At 32.7% G+C, this 16,887-nt stretch overlaps 1 long non-coding RNA gene and 1 pseudogene across 1 annotated transcript; one reads left to right on the plus strand and one right to left on the minus strand.

Annotated features, from left to right (window-relative positions):
• Window positions 1-6,525: 6,525 nt before the first annotated feature.
• Window positions 6,526-8,467, plus strand: LOC127901399 (uncharacterized). The gene is made up of 2 exons (XR_008053544.1): window positions 6,526-6,986; window positions 7,466-8,467. It is a non-coding gene; the product is annotated as an uncharacterized LOC127901399 (long non-coding RNA).
• Window positions 8,468-9,553: 1,086 nt separating this feature from the next.
• Window positions 9,554-11,155, minus strand: LOC127898682 (phosphatidylinositol 4-phosphate 5-kinase 7-like; annotated as a pseudogene).
• Window positions 11,156-16,887: the final 5,732 nt, after the last annotated feature.

Consider the following 16,887-nt stretch of genomic DNA (forward strand, 5'->3'; position numbering starts at 1 on the left):
ACGCAACCCAATCTTATCTATCAAAGAATCAAAATTATCCTTAACATTTAATTTTTCAAGAGTCGGGTAATGAATATACTTAGCTGGAAGTATTTTGCGCGTGGAAATATCTTTGTACCTCTCTTTCTCTTGTTGACTCGCGAATGCGAGGCACCCTCCGAGATTGGATTCCGCAAGTGGCAAAACACTCATGCCTTTTCCATGCTTCGATCTTTGTCTCACGGCTTGGCGTGAATATGAAATTGTGTTCCATGGAACCGTAGTGGGAGCGGCAATCTTAGATTTATTTGCGACGGGTGTCTTTTTAGATGACTTGGAAGTAGATGCTTTCCTCTTCGGCATTGTTACAATGATTGCACTCACGGATTTCGATTTACCCGGCTGGAATACAAGGCGTAGGCTGGTTGCGTTGCGTTGCTGCTCGGCTGGAGCTTGCGTTGCGCGCTAGTGCTGCTGCTCTCGCACGGTTGCTGCTGCTACGCGGGCTGCGGCTGCAGGTTGCTGCGGGTTAAAAAGATAATCAACAATGATTTTTTTTTTAATTAGGGATTTGTGAACAGTGATTTTTGATTTTTGATTTTTGTTTTTTTTTGTTTTTTTTAAATAAATAAATATATATATATATATATATATATATATATATATATATATATATATATATATATAAAAGAAAGAAAAGAAGGAAGGAAAAAATAAATAAATAAAAGTTTTTTTTTTTTAGTGATGAATCACTTTGAGACACAAAGAATTTCAGAAGTACTTTTCTAATAAGCACGTGGGCACGCCTTAAAACCATTTTACTTTAAAAATCACAGAAGTACTTATTGGTTAAGACGTGGGCACGCCTTATCAAAAATTTTCTTTTGGCTATCACTTGTTCTTCTGAATCGCTAGATGATTCAACTAAATTAGGCACCGTATCTATTTCAGAAAGCAAAGGCGACAATGATCGTTGCTTAGCTCACTTCGTCTGCTGTCTCAACTGGTGAGCTGTCTTCTCAATTTCAGGATCAAACACCTGTACGAGAAGAACGAACCATACACCAAGTAAAATGTAAAAAGGATTAAATAAATGACACCAATCCCCGGCAACGGCACCAAAATTTGATGGTTGTCGAAGCCAACAAAAATAAATTCCTACTCTAAATAAATTGTATATAGTGATTGAGCAGGGTCGTATCCACAGAGATCGGTAATTATTTAAATCCTTTTAAAATGTAAAACATAAAATGGGGGAATTGTTGACAATAATAAAAATCAAATTAAAATAATAAGAATGCAAATTAAAGTTGTAATTCAAATTGGAAAAAGCTCTAGTTGAAGGAATTAACTCAGCTTGATTCGACTACTGATCATTGATTCAAATATAGATTATTATTACTTATGAATAGACCGGTTATAGCTATTGAGACCCTCTAATAGCCAATCTCTCCTTAACTAGTCGATAACCAAGGTACGACCGTTGGATATTTCCCTAATCAATAGACAACCCTAGATACGATCATAGGATTTAATCAATTGACAGCTTGAAAAACCAGAGAGACCCAAATCCTAATCAACACATATGATGATTCATTTAAATTAGATTGTTTATTCTCATAACACAACTCACTGCTATGTTATTTGTCACAAACATTAAAATCTTCATACGATGAATCCTTTAATTGACAATAGATTAAGTTGATAATTAAATAGTGGCCAATTACCTAATTAACAAACATAATCATGAAACTAATTCAGAGAATAAACAAATACCCAAAAAGTAATAAAACAATTAAAACATAAGAAAGATCTCACAGTAGTGATGAATCAAAACTTCATTATCCTTCAACCAGAAAAATAAGTTTAGTTCTTCATAGAGAGAAGAGAAAAATTAGATCTAGGGTTTATTTCTTTTCCTCCAATCCAAATCCCCATTTTTTTCACAATAGATTCCTCCCTTAAATACTCTCTCTCTCTTCTCTTTTAGAGTTCTATTTAAAATAAAATACTAATATCTAAAATATTAAATTTGTAATTACAAAAATAATCAAAAATATAAAATATGTTAAACTAAAAATTGCAGGTTCGCAGTTGACAGCATGCGCCCACGCCTTATCAACAAAGTTCTTCTGCTGCTCATAATTTCTCCAAGAGAACAATCATCCTTAACATCATCTTATAGCTCAATTTTATCACTAATCAATAGAATTGCACCTACAAAAGTAAAACACAAGTAAATCACTATTATTAAGTGCAAAACATCAATATTAAGGGAAGTAAACAATGCAAAACTAGTGCATAAATTGCACTCTAACACCTTCTCTCTCCTTTTCCTTTTACACTTCAAATGGCCTCTTGCTACTTTAATTATATTTCAACGATAAGTACTTCTATTAACGAAGTTGAGATGTAATTAAAATTTTGTCCAAATTAATGACGAGCCTTAGAGTTTGATATTTCCAATCGGTATGATGATCAAAGCAAGATTTTTTTTTTAATCCAAAATAATGCAACTAGATTAGAATGTAATTCATAATTTATAAGGATCGTTAATTCTATTGGCTTTTGTAGCAAAACTATGGCGATAAGGAGATTTTTGAGCATTATCTCCCGAAGCTTTAGGCGAGAGATGGAATAATGGCTCTATATCAATGGTAGTTTCGAAATTGGGGCATGGAAGCAGTTGGTTTACAGAGGCCGTACAAACAGTTTATTTCTTATTTCTTTTCTTTTTCTTTTTTTTTTTTTGGGACAAAAACGTAGCTAGTCTTTTGTGGCCCTGCGAACTAAATTTTTCTATTTTGTGTTGTGTGTCTTCAACTAACATTCTTTTGTTGCGAATTGAGGCCTACATAGCATGATGTGTACGATTAGCTTGTGCAACAATGAGTAATGAAGGCATATATTTAAAACTCAAATAATAATGACTAGTCTAGCAAAAACCAATAGATATAGCAGAGCAGCCTCTCGTGCATGTTCATATTGGGAGATGAAGACGAAACTGAGGAAAGAAAATCTCTTGGATCCCCTTGATCACTTCCAGTGTAACACTCCGAAACTGTACACGTCGGGTTTTTCTGTGATCTTCATTGTGTAAGCAAGCTCCGCAAAGTCAACTGAAAAAAAAAAAAGAAAAAAGAAACATGGCTTACTCTGTTTTAAAGATCATTGTGTATTAATTAGAAAGCTTTCATAAGCCAACGGAACGTGTTACATAATGATATTCCTCAGAATGGCACCAAAAGAATATTATATACGTGGAGAAACAATGACAAATCCATACGTGCTTGCGCATACAGTCCAATTGCAAAGTGAGCTGAAAAGTGAGCTGCATATTCCAAATACAACAACACATTCTTGCTTGATATGCCTCGATGGTCAATCGGTGGAAAGAAATCGTGGAGCAAATATTATCACATTCATTCTCTGATTCCAACCGAATAAATTCTTTTGATGTTGCATTACTGCTCAAGATTGTCATTGTTAATCCTGAGCTTCATTGTACAGACTTTATTTGGTGATCTTTACCTCATGTAGATGCTTTACCTTTTCTTTCGCTTGTGGTCTTCACCTCTTGCATAAGCTTCACTTTTTCTTTCTAGAGATGCTAATGGCTTTTTAAACTATTATTTATGTTAACTTTTGGTTCTCTACTTTTCTTGCTCCCTGCGTGGAGCTTCTGATTTTTTTTTAAAAATTTCTTGTATTTAATGAAGGTAAAACTCATTTTGTCCCCCCTAAGCTGATCTGTTGCGTTTTCATTATTTCTTTTTTATTTTTTAGTCTTTGTTTAGCATCGCTTATGCAATGATCATAAGTATTTATTTAATTTCATAATCTCTTTTAAATTTATTATTGTTGCTAGTTAATTTTTTAGTAGAGTTTTTGAGGATTAACTAAGTTATTTTACCTTTACAAACAAAAGTTCAAATTCTGAAATTTTTAAAGTAAAGGTTGAAAAGCTTTTTAAAATGTTAAAATTTTAAAAATATCATTTACTTATTTGATAATTTTATTTCATTTATTTCATAACATAATTTTAAAAGAAATTGCCTATTAAAGTAATAATTTTTAATAAAAGCTTTTGTTCACAATCAAATAATTAATTCTTTTTTATTTAAAAATTTTACTTGTAAAAGCTCAACTAACAAAACTAGAGTAAAATAAGCTTTATTTGAAAAATTATACTAAAGCTCGTACACTAAAACTTTTCTTATATTGTCATGAATTTAATCAAGTGAAAAGAAAAAAGTCAGTTAGTTTTGAGCTGCAACAGTTTAGTTACAAAACTCTTGAACGTATCCCCCATTCCAACTCGTCAAATGTGTTCATCACTGCCCCGTATGCTCTTCAAACTAAAATATATTTAAAATCAAAACTCTGATTGGACGTAGTCTTTTATACATACCAGGAGGAATAGAGAAAACGAACGAATGCATAGACAGCTTCATGAGGCACCCCAGGAATTTTGATATATATGAAATCATTGTTTACCTTTGATTGCTGCAGAATATTCCCCAGCACAGGTGAGGCAATACTCTGCACAAATAACAGTTCTAACTTCAGGAATTTTCTCACATCGAAATTGAATATTAATGGTCCCAGGATTTCTTCTATCCATTTATAAACAGAGTAATTCCAAACACTGTATATTTATGTTGAATAGATGCCAACTCTTCAAGCAGGTTCAAAAATTGCTAACTTAGCCACTGGACCGTCTATTTAACATTCATAAGGTCATCTCCGAAGTGAAATTACTTTACAGTACTAAAGCAATTGTCATTGAGAAAACCCGGTGTAGCTCTACTTTAACAGAGAAGTAAGGTAAAGTTCAATAAACTAACCAGTATACTGGAATGAACTGGGATACAGGATTTGTCCTCGGTAACAGCATAGACATCTGCACCATTTCCTTCCTTGAAAAGCTTATCCCATACATCCTTTGTTTCCTTTGGAACAAAACTACAATGTAAAAATCTACTGGGATATTTGCTTTTTGTACAGGGTTTAATAGGGAGAGGGGGTGGCTTGGGTATACTACAGTTTTAGGGTACAGAAGAGGTGGGAACTTCCAGCACATGTAAAATATCGGCTGCATTCCCCTCCTCCACGTGTATATTAAACGACCCACAGAAGGATTCACCAGCGGCACAAAGCTAGGGAGACTCAATATCTGGCGAAGCCATCAGCTACAGAAGTATCTGAATATTCAAATGACACAATCTCGCTACAAGAACTGCATAAACAAAGTCAAATAAGAAAGTGAACAACAGTCACGAACCCGTTATACGAAGGAGCACTAATCAATCAAGAACTTGTATAATGTTTGCTCTTTAACTAACATAAAATAAGCAATTAAGAGCGGAAGTAACAAAAAATATCTAAATGCAACAATCAACGGTTGATGTTGTTGAAAAGTCAGCCCACAAAGCTTATTTTCACACGTTTTTTCTTGACAAATTGGAGGTTGGTGGCACAAATATTTGACAGGTTGTTGCCATGCATGCATTCAATTTTGGAGAAGCAAATTTGAAGACAAATTTCGATTTGAGAGAAATAGAGAGCAATTGCAAGTGAGTTCTTTGAGAGAATTTGAGAGAGCTTCCACTTGAGTGTTCTAGTGAGGTTCCATGTGGGTGTTTTGGGGTTGTGGGTTTTGTGAGTTTTTCTCACTTTTGTAAATTCAATTTGTTACTAAAATTATCTTCTAGTTTTTACTTGTGGACGTAAACATTAAGCCGAACCACGTAAATTATTGTGTCCTATTTTTCTTTACATTTGTTTAACACTACATTTATATTTCTCCTGTAGTTGCAATATTAGTAATTGCTCAACCTGTGTTTCCGCAACAGATGTGCTATAAACTAATCCAAATATATAACTACATGGTTCAAAAAAAATCTGAAGGTTGCATCAAAGTTCTTATATGAATAAACAAACAAGAATAGAATCAATACCATTCCCAAAGCTATTTGTTGAATCATGCTGTTCGTGGGATTAAAATACTTCTACAAAGGAATCTTACAAAATCCAATCAATCAAACACACGTATTCACTTTGAAATTCGTGTTCATCAGTTCAAGTAACAACAAAATTTGGTCAAATGAACCATGCCATAATGTACCCAGATCAATTTAGTGAAATAATATAAAGCTGTAACCAGAATCATGCTTAGCTCCACAGAAAAATATAAAGAATAAAAACTTTTAACCAGAGTCATGCTTAGCAGCAAATCTGGGTACAAAGTTAAGAAAAAATGAAGTGAAAATTGTGTGAATTAGGTGAGCTTTAATTTTCAAGGAAGGTAAAACGAAATCTTGAAGCAAAAGCGTTGACTGAAAAAACTGAAAAAAAATTAAAGCTTTAGTACATCGTCCTAGTCGATCAAAATTAGAAGAAGCAAAAGCTGGAGGAGATATTTGGAGTTTCCTTTTGGATTGATTTATCTCAGTAAAATTATTATTATTAATGTTAAAAGAAAGAATTTTTGATTTGATATGAAGTACTCGCCTACGTTGCAACAGTTGCAACGTACCACACTTTTTGTCCACATGCGTAATGGCCGTAGGATTTGGAGCGCTTTCATCTAACGGTTCAGATGAGTCCTGAATATAAGTAAAGTAGTCGGTTGCCAACCGAGATTGTAGATAAATATAATAAAAAATTAAATAACTCAAAACTGTTAAAAATTAGGTGATTGAATCAGTGTTGAGAGGACATGGTCGAATTCATTGCGAAAACCCATTAATTCTTGAAATCTGTTTCACACATAGTAAAATCAGATCATGAAATTAATTGCTAATTGAAGTGCGGTCGTATGAGGCTGAAGTAATTTTGAAATTGCGGCAGAGAAATTGAAGACAATTATATCGTTGTGGCAGCCAACAACGACCGACATTGGGTGGAGCCGAAACTTTAGGAATTAGGCAAATGTAATTATATGGGAAAAGGGTGGAAAAAAGTCTGTTTGATCCGTTGATTAGCCATTCGATCGGATGCAGCAGGTAACTACTGATAAGAAATTGTAAATTTTGAATGAAAGATTTAATTGTGGTAATGAAGTTAGGATTTTTTGTTATGTTTTTTATGGAAGAATTAGAGAAGGGGAGAATGCTTTCCAGGAAGCATTGTTTAATTTCTTTGTTTAATTATTGTTACTGGATTTGTAATGTATTTGAACTTGAAAATAAGAAAACAGTAAGATTTTGAATTCGTTGTTGGAGCTTTTAGAATTTAGATGTGTTTGGTTAATACTTATCTCATATTCTCCAGCTGCAATGCTTCTTTTTTTGATGTAACAACTCCCAGTTTGTTATATTTCTCTATTAGATTTTTTATTGTCAAAGGCTTTAGATTCTTCCAATTTCTTTTTTTTTTATCACTATTTTTCTCTTTCTAATACTGATGATTTTGGTTTTGGTCTTGTTTTGTTGTTTTAAAAATTTTCCAACCTATGTATTTGATCATGGTTTCATACCGTCAGGTTTTACAGACAAAGAGGACCAAGAAGGCAGAAATTGTTGGAAAGTATGGTATGTATTAAGGCTAGTTTTATTCATTTTTCCGGTTTGTTTAGTGTCCTCAAGTATAGATGTTATGGTAATATAGGCTTAGATTTTTTTTTTCCCTTGGGATATTTTTATATCAATAGCAGGTAGAAATATTATATCTCATTAAGCTTTGAGCATGAATTGTGGGTTATTGACATGTTTATTCAAGAAAGCTTGCTACTGGCATTATATAAATAGAAATTTATAATAGGAAGCATATTATGAAAAGCCTTGTGGTGGTCTTTCTCTAGCTTCTTGTTATCCCTAGTTTGATGCTTTAGTTTCTTTTTGCATGTGTGGCTTGGGGATCTTGGAATTATAAGTATTATTCTTTTCCAAGTACTCATTATGGTGCCAGTCTTAAGAAGGTGGAGGTCAGTCAACACAGTAAGTACTTCTGTGAATTCTATGGGAAGGTCATACATTCCCCTCTTTCCTGCTCTTTATCATTTTTCATTTCTTTTTATGCTCATGGTTCAATGACTGTTCGCTTTTGCTTGTGGATGTATTAAATGTTTACATATTCCTTGCTGTAGGAAGTATGCTGTGAAGAGGAAGGTTGTGGGAATCTGCGGTTGCAAAGACTCTGGCAAAGTTGAAAGCTGGAGGTGCTTACACTTTGAAGAAACATTCTCATTGGCTGTCATATTTACTTTTATAATTCAATTTAAATGATTCTAGATTCTGTCCTATGTTCCTTTTCAGGATTTCTAGTGCTGTGACCGTGAAAAATATCATTTGGAGGCTGAAGGAGCAGATTGAGAGTTAATTTTGTAGCCAATCTATCTTTTTTTTTCATTTATTTGTGATGGGAGTAATTCCTGGGGCAAGATTGTCTAAATGGATTTCTATACTTGGATATTTGGTTTAGAAAGTTTTGAATTTGAATCTCTTTATTAAATAGATTTTAATGGACTTTTAGTTTTATGGTATTAGCCGCATGGTCTATTGCTTCAAAATTTTGGTGTCAAAAATCATGGCTATAATTATTTAAATGGGCCACAATAAAAATTGATCTCCACCATTAGTAATCATTTATAAGAAACTAGCTCCAGTTGAAATCAGATATTTTGTTCGTGTATTTTAGTGAAATGAAATCAATTCCTTTAAAGGCATAAGTTGATTATCCTTTTGGATTTAATCTATTAAGGCATTGATTTGTTTCATTGAAAGAACTATTGAGTTCACATACAACAGAGGTTGGGCTCGAAGGTCTTCTACCAGCGCTCCAACTCTTGCATTACATTTAGCTTTACAAAACTCTTAAGAAGATGGAAAAAGACAAATATTAACTAAACACACAAGCTATTGTTGTCACCTCTGTTCTCTCCTTCCATTCCCCATTAGTCTAGGAATGCATATAAACATTTAAAAAGACAGATATAATATAGTTCTCTTTCACCATCTTACTCTAAGAAGCATCATTAATGCAGGGACTTCAAAAATTTGAGGCCCCTTCGACAAAGAAAGGTGATGAAGATAGGACGATGACTCACTAATCATCATCGTCTAAAAGTTGTCTGGACTCTAGTCAATTGTATTACTATATGAGATGCATATAGGTATATATCATAGAGTGGCAAGAGGGATGCTATCTTTGTTGTTGCTGTGATGCATTTGCTTTTGTACGGCCTTAAATACAGCAACTCTAGCTGCATTTATTGCGTTGTTAGCCGCTGCTACAGCCCTGTTAACTTTCTCATCTATCCTAGCCACATCATTAGCTTTTTCAGCCGCTTGTCGTGCTTCCTGATTACAAGATAACAATAAGAAAAAAAATCCCCACTCGAACAACAATTAACTTGAAGAAAGTTATGATGACATTAATAAGTTTGTGTAGCTCAGTGTGGTTTTCTCACAGACAACGAAAAATTTAAAAATAACTTCTGACTGTTATCTTAAATTTCATTAATCTTTCTAACATCAATAAAATGCTGAAAGTGAAGACGTGTTAATTATATTACAAAAGGAACATTAAAACATCTACAGTGGGACAATAAAGCTGTAATAAATTTTAGGCACTAGCAGCTGTAGAGTGGTAATTGAATAAAAGTTTGGTTAAAAAGGTTCAAATACATGCATTGCATTGAGTACTTTGGAGTGGTAAACTGCAATAGGTGATACAGGATGAGTCGTATTCTGTGTGCTTGGAATGTCAATAATTCCATTTTGCCTAGATAGGTTTTCCCATTTTTGAATGTGTACATTCCAAGCCCTTGTCTTACACCCTCATGCCAGACTCCTCCATACCAATGCCCATTGGCAAAACAATAGACGCTGAATCCATGTATCTTGTCCGCAAAATATACTCTAGCATATGTGTCCCCATTTCTAAGTAAGAAACTTGGATATCAATATGGGAAGAAAAAGATTCATATGCCTATGCATTAAAAAAAATAAACCAGAACAAACAATTACTACAATCTACCATTAAACTCACTATCTAATAAAATTCAGCAATGTATCCAAACCAACAAAATGAACACAAATTATCCTTATAAATGACATCTTCAAGATCACTATAACCTTTGTCCACTGATTAATAAAATTACCATCAAACCTAAGCTCACTTGCATTATCATCCAATAGATGTCAGCGAATCCACTAAGGGGTAACAATCTAGTACTAATGTAAGAACACTAATTTGAAACCAGTGAAACACAATCACATGATCAATATCACTAGTAAACTCATGGTGATGAAATCAAATGATATAAAGAGCAGACTTCATAGATCAAAACTACATGGCTCACACTATAATCCTTATTGACCATATTCTAATAGATAAATGCCTCATCTTTCCTCATCTATGCAAGTACCACTTCGTTAATTCAATTGAATGCAATTAACAATGTCCTCAAAATCGAAGTAAAAACCAGAAAAGTAGATCAATAACCATGGAAACCAATGCAAATTCAAAGGTCATCGGTCCCCAACTCTGACAACAAATAGCGCAATCCAATCACAAAAACTTTATAAACCTTAACACGAGACATCCCAATTAATTAATAAAACTAAATCCATAAGGGGAAAAACATTACCTGAAATGGCAATGGCCAAGGTCGTGCTTGACCCCCCACTTAAATTCGCCAACATATCGACTCCCATCCTCACAAGTATGAACTCCACATCCATGACTTTGCCCATTAGACCACTCACCTGCATAAGCATCTGTGGTATAAAACTTATAAACCCCAAATCCGTGCCTAAGATCTTGCCCATATTAGCCCCTATATCAGCTCCCTCTGGCCCAAGTCTCGACTCCGTACCCATCATATTTGCCAGTAACTCCAACCACCCTCATATCTGCCACTTAGATAATACACACCACTCCCAGAATATTTCCCCTTTTGATACCTATCTTTATAAACGTCGCCCTTGCTGTAAACTTGCACCCAGCAACCCGAATTACCCCTCTTTTCTAGCTTGGGCCTTGACCTAATTGACCAAAACACAGGCAGAGGCGGCCTCAAGATTTTGGAAGAATTAGCAAGCTTAATTGAGGAAGAACAGACGAAGAACAAACGGATAAAAAGCAGGCGAGAAAGAGCAAGATTGAGAGAGAGCAATAAAGCCGCGGACAAGGCAAAACCCAATAAGAAATCGAGAAAAAAATGAATGACTCAGATGAAAAACAAGAAAATAAAAAAGGGCAACGATAACAACATAATCAGTTGCAAATGAACTCTCAAAGGACGGAAGTATTTGCAGCAGCAGATTTGGCAGCAATCAAAACGAAAAACAGAGACTAGGTTTGCGAATTCGGAGAATTGAATTGAGGGTTTAAGTTATTCGATCGGCACAAGAACTCCAACTGGCCACAACGGTTGCAAGTAGCTTGATCAATTATGTAATAATTAATTTCAGCCGTTAGATTGAATGAGAAGCACCCAACGGCTTCGTTCCATAAACACAAAAACTGTGGTATGATACCACAATTGCAACGTAAGCAGACCTGATATGAAACGAAGGAACGTGGGGAAAAGGAGAGGGGTGTGAAGAAGGAGTGAGAATGAAACGGTGATGTTTTGTGGGTGTAGTGGGGGGAACAAGTGGCGGGATGAGAAAGAGGCGAGTGACAAAAACAGGAGGGAAGTGAAAGGCAGTGCACGCACGAGTCCTTTATATTTATTTTATTCATTAGGAAATTGTGAACAGTGAGTTCCAGTACGGGTGTTCAGAATCCGATTCGATCTGCTCAATTTATCTGATTTGTGAAAATTCGATCCATATAAATCTGATCCGTGGATCCGTGAATTAGATATGGATTGAAAATTTAAAAATCCGCAGTTGATGGATTGGATATGGATTTACTTCTGTCAATCTGTAAAAATTCATGAATCCGCAATATATATATAGTTAAAAAAATATTATAAATTTAATTAAAGAATATTATAAATGTAACATTACATAGTTACATAAACAATATAACATATCTTAGCCATTACCCAATAATAATATAAAATAATTAAATAATCAAATATACAAATATAATCAAAAGTCATCTTCTTCCCCGAGTCCATCGAGACACTTCACAATCACTGGTTCCAACCAAACAATTGCACTATCACAACCTTCAAGATCGCCACCCGTACTTTTCTTGGTTCCCATCATTGATGGCTCCGTAATCACCACTTTTTGACAAGTGCAACAGCCCTGGTGAAGGATCAGACTGTGATTGGTTTCAGAAACTTTGCCATTTCAATTAATTGTGACTTTATTTGAACAATTAATTTCGGCGTTATATTAATGTATTATTGTAACTTTATTTAAACAATTAATCTTAGTGTGTTTTATTTTGAAATTTTAAACGTATTATTGTAGCTTTATTTGAACAATTAATCTCGATGTGCTATATTTTGAAACTTTGAATGTATTATTTTGTTTTATTTAAACAATTAATTTGTTTAAATTTTATTCAATTTTAAATTTAATTAGTAGTAAAATTACTTTTATATTAGAGTTTTTTTATTTCATTAGTTCATGGATTGGGGAGAAGTAAAAATTTTTAATTCGGATACTAACGCGCAAAATGGTGGATTTGATATGAATTAAGTTAAATCCGCATCCGATCTGCAGACGTATGGATTGGATATGGATTGAGTCAAATCTGCATCCGATCCGCAGATGTATGGTTTGGATTTGGATTAAGTTTAATCAATCTGTGGATTGGATTGGATTGGATTGAAAAATTATAATCCGTAAAATTATGGATTGGATATAGATTGATGTCCAATCCATAAAATCTGATCCATGAACACCCCTAAGTTCCCGTACAGTGTTGCTTTTATTTTTTTTTTTGCTTTTTAAAAAAATCTTTAATATATATAAAAAAATACCGTAGTTTTGATGGTGAAATTGATATGATATTTTGTAAACATTTATCGTATCGCGATAAATTGAATGAACGTGTTTCTTTTTCTTTTGCAAGTTTAGGTAGGTTTCGTGTGAACTTCCCTGCTTACGTATCATTTTTTTTAATTAATTCGGAATATTATTATCTTTTTGTAAGATTTTGGATACGAATAATTGCAAACGGAGTACGATTTTTGCAGGTAATTACTTTTCTGAACAATAGACTTCATTTATTTACAAATAACCTATCAAAAATAACAAGATAATTGGCTGGGTTCTAACCAAACATATAAATCAAAGCAACAGAATACAACTTTAGTTAAAACATCTGCTATTTTATTTTGGTCGTAATAAGTATTGAACATTGTAACGCTATACGAGTAGTATGTCAATCCAAGATTAGCTAAACTACAAGTAAATTTTACTTTTATTTGAATTTAATTTTTTTTGTTATCAAATTTACACAATTTTATTAAGTGTTAATGCTAGATCCTTATCTAATAACTTAAATATTAATATGAGTATTTAGCAAAAAAAGAATATTATGACCGATTCATTAGAAAACTTAAAGTTAATTTGTAGCTGCGATGTTAAGTTATTAACAAATCTACTTTAAAAAAAAAAATCATCTACGTGATATTTGAATTCATATTCTTATATGAGTTAACAACTCAGATGTGATCCCATTAACATGATAATTATATTTATTTTTATTATTTTAAATTTTACTCCCACAACCATCAAACAATTCAAAATCTTTAAAGAAAATGCCACATAATGCTAAGTAAGTGAATTAACATTATCACCTGACAGATCCAACTAGTGTCTTATCTAAAATTTTAAATCTAACTTACTCGGTGGCTAACTAAAACTTTAATTAAGTAAACACTTAAATGTAATTTCTTAAATGATATAATTTTGTAATTTGATTAATATTTTAATTTTAAATCTCATAACACTTAGCTTGTTGCTGAGATAAAGTAAAAGCTCAAGTTCTCATTAAATGCAGGGGACCTTGTTTGTTTGATTAATTGGTTGACTATTTATCCAATTTGGATCGTTTTCTTTTTTTAGGCAAAAGTTCCGTGAATTTAGGGGTTTTCAGAATCCAATTCGATCTGCTCAATCTGTTTGATCCGTGAAAATTCGATCGGTATAAATTCGATCCGTGGATCTGTGGATTGGATATGGATTGAAAATTTAAAAATCCGTAGTCGATGGATTGGATATGGATTTACTTCTATAAATCCGTAAAAATTCGTGAATCCGCAAAAAAATAAAATAAAATATATATATATATTTAGTTAAAAAATTATTATAAATTTAATTAAAGAATATTATAAATGTGACATTACATAGTTACATAAGCACTAGAACATATCTTAGCCATTACCCAATAATATACAAATAATCAATAATCAAATATACAAATATACAAATAAAACTTGTAAAAATTGTAAAACAAAATGAAATCAAAGTCACACGCACAAGCAAAAGCAAAGTAACATAACTCCAAGTTACCAACAATTTGCAAAGTCACCCAAAAGCAAAGTAATGCAACACTAAGTCACCAACAATTTGCAAACAAAAAATCCTAAACTTTCCCACCGTTACATGTTAACATAAATATTTCTTTATTATTGATTTTGATAATAATAAACTTGATTAAGATTTATTAATCTTTTAAAAAAAGCTCAAAATAGTTTTCATATACTTTTAAATCATCATTCTCACTTTATAAAGACTTTATATTCTATGAAAATATTTTTGGTTATTCTCATGTTAAAGGTTTCATTTGAAAAAGGTTTGAGAATTTTGATAATAACAAGTATTGCTTCAAATCCTGTAATGGACCTATTTGACAAGTTTAATAAAGTTTTGGGACATAGTATAATTTTATAAAAGTTTTGGGACCAAACTATAATTTTACAAAAAATAGTTCACTGTAGCAGTCACTGTAGAAAATGACAATCCGACATCTTGATAATGGCTCGCCGACATCAAACAGAATTGAAGATTAGTCTCTAGACACTAACGTCGATCCGACATCTAAATAATGGCGATCCGACAATTTAAAAATTCAGCCCAACGGTCATATTGACTATTCAAAACGGCAATCCGATATCTAGTTAACGGCGATCCGACAATGTGCAAAAAGTCAATAACAGCTAGTTTTTAGCTCCAACTATAAATTAGCTCAATCAAATTCAAACTTTAACGATTCCAACAATTATTATTGAGCAAAGTCTTGGGCAAACAACATTCATTGAGCCTTAAATTCTTATATTCATCTTGTTTACTCACACTCTGGATCTTCATTTGTAATCAAACACATTGTGTGAGAGAGATTTGTTTTGTAATATTCTTTAAAATCAAATTGAGTGATAGTATGTGTTGGGATACACTTGGGGTTAAGAGATTGGGGATAATCTCTTGTTGTAAAGGTTTATTGACACCTTAGAAGTCAAGTATAAGCATTTAAAGCCTTGGAGGCTTGCTTAGTGGAATCTTCAAGCCCGGAAAGCTTGGAGGCGTGGACGTAGGCAAGGTTGGCCGAACCACGTAAAAATCTCCGTGTTTGAATCTCTCTTTCCTTATCTTTTTATCTTGTGATAAATTTATTTGTTAATTGCTTTAAATTTGTTTTAGATTTGCATTGAGTTTTGCTTTAGAATTGAATATTTTTTAGAATCTCAATTCACCCCCTCTTGGGTTGCATAACTAGAATTTCATCACACGCACTAGCAACACCCAATACTGGTTTAATACACTCTCGACATCGATTTGAAGGGCGTCAACTGTGTGATTCCAACTAGAGCAAGCCATCTTCTTCCCGAGTCCATCGAGTCACTTCACAATCAATGGTTTCACCCAAACAATTACACTATCACAACCTTCAAGATCGCCACCCGTACTTCTCCTGGTTCCCATCGTTGACAGCTTCATAATCACTACTTTTCAACAAGTGCAATAGCCCAGTGAAGGATCATACTGTGTTTGGTTTCAAAAACTTCGCTATTTCAATTAATTGTGGCTTTATTTGAACAATTAATTTCGATGTTATATTAATGTATTATTGTAATTTTATTTGAACAATTAATTTTAGTTATATTTTGAAATTTTAAACGTATTATTGTAGCTTTATTTGAACAATTAATCTCGATATGCTATATTTTGAAACTTTCAATATACTGTTTTAGTTTTATTTAAACAATTAATTTGTTTAAATTTTATTCAATTTTAAATTTAATTGGTAGTAAAATTATTTTTATATTAGATTTTTTTTAATTTCATTAGTTCATGGATTGGGAAGAACTAAAAAATTTTAATTCGAAAACTAATGAGCAAAATGGTGAATTGGATATGGATTAAGTTAAATCTGCATCGGATCCGCATATATATGGATTGGATATGGATTGAGTCAAATCCGCATCCGATCCGCAGATGTATGGATTGGATTTGGATTGAGTTTAATCAATCCGTGAATTGGATTTGATTGAAAAAATATAATATGCAAAATTGTGGATTGGATATGGATTGATGTCTAATCCGTAAAATTCGATCCGCGAACACCCCTACGTGAATCTATCGTCTTCCTTTTGATTTAGACTAAAGCAAATGGATTCTAAAATAGATTAATTATTTATCATCAAGTTTGTTACAAAAATCTTAATTTTTTGGCTACATAATGTATCCATACAAAATATGTATATATTACTTCAATAGGCAGTTCTAACCAAATTTGATATACCTAGCCAAATTTGATATACCTTTCTTTGGCGCAATAATTTTACCATTTCAAATTAATTCTATAGAATTATAATGTGACAGTAATAAATTAAGGTAAATTTAATATTGTATTATAATGTGCTAAGTGTAAGGTTTAGATCAGACTATATATTTATGAACACAAAATCTTAATATAAGGTTGAGATAGCCTTTCTTGACAACCTCCATTATAATGAAAATATATAGTTTATATTACATTGAAAATTGTTTA

This window comes from Citrus sinensis, chromosome 3, assembly GCF_022201045.2.
Source record: "Citrus sinensis cultivar Valencia sweet orange chromosome 3, DVS_A1.0, whole genome shotgun sequence".
Taxonomy (NCBI): Eukaryota; Viridiplantae; Streptophyta; class Magnoliopsida; order Sapindales; family Rutaceae; genus Citrus; species Citrus sinensis.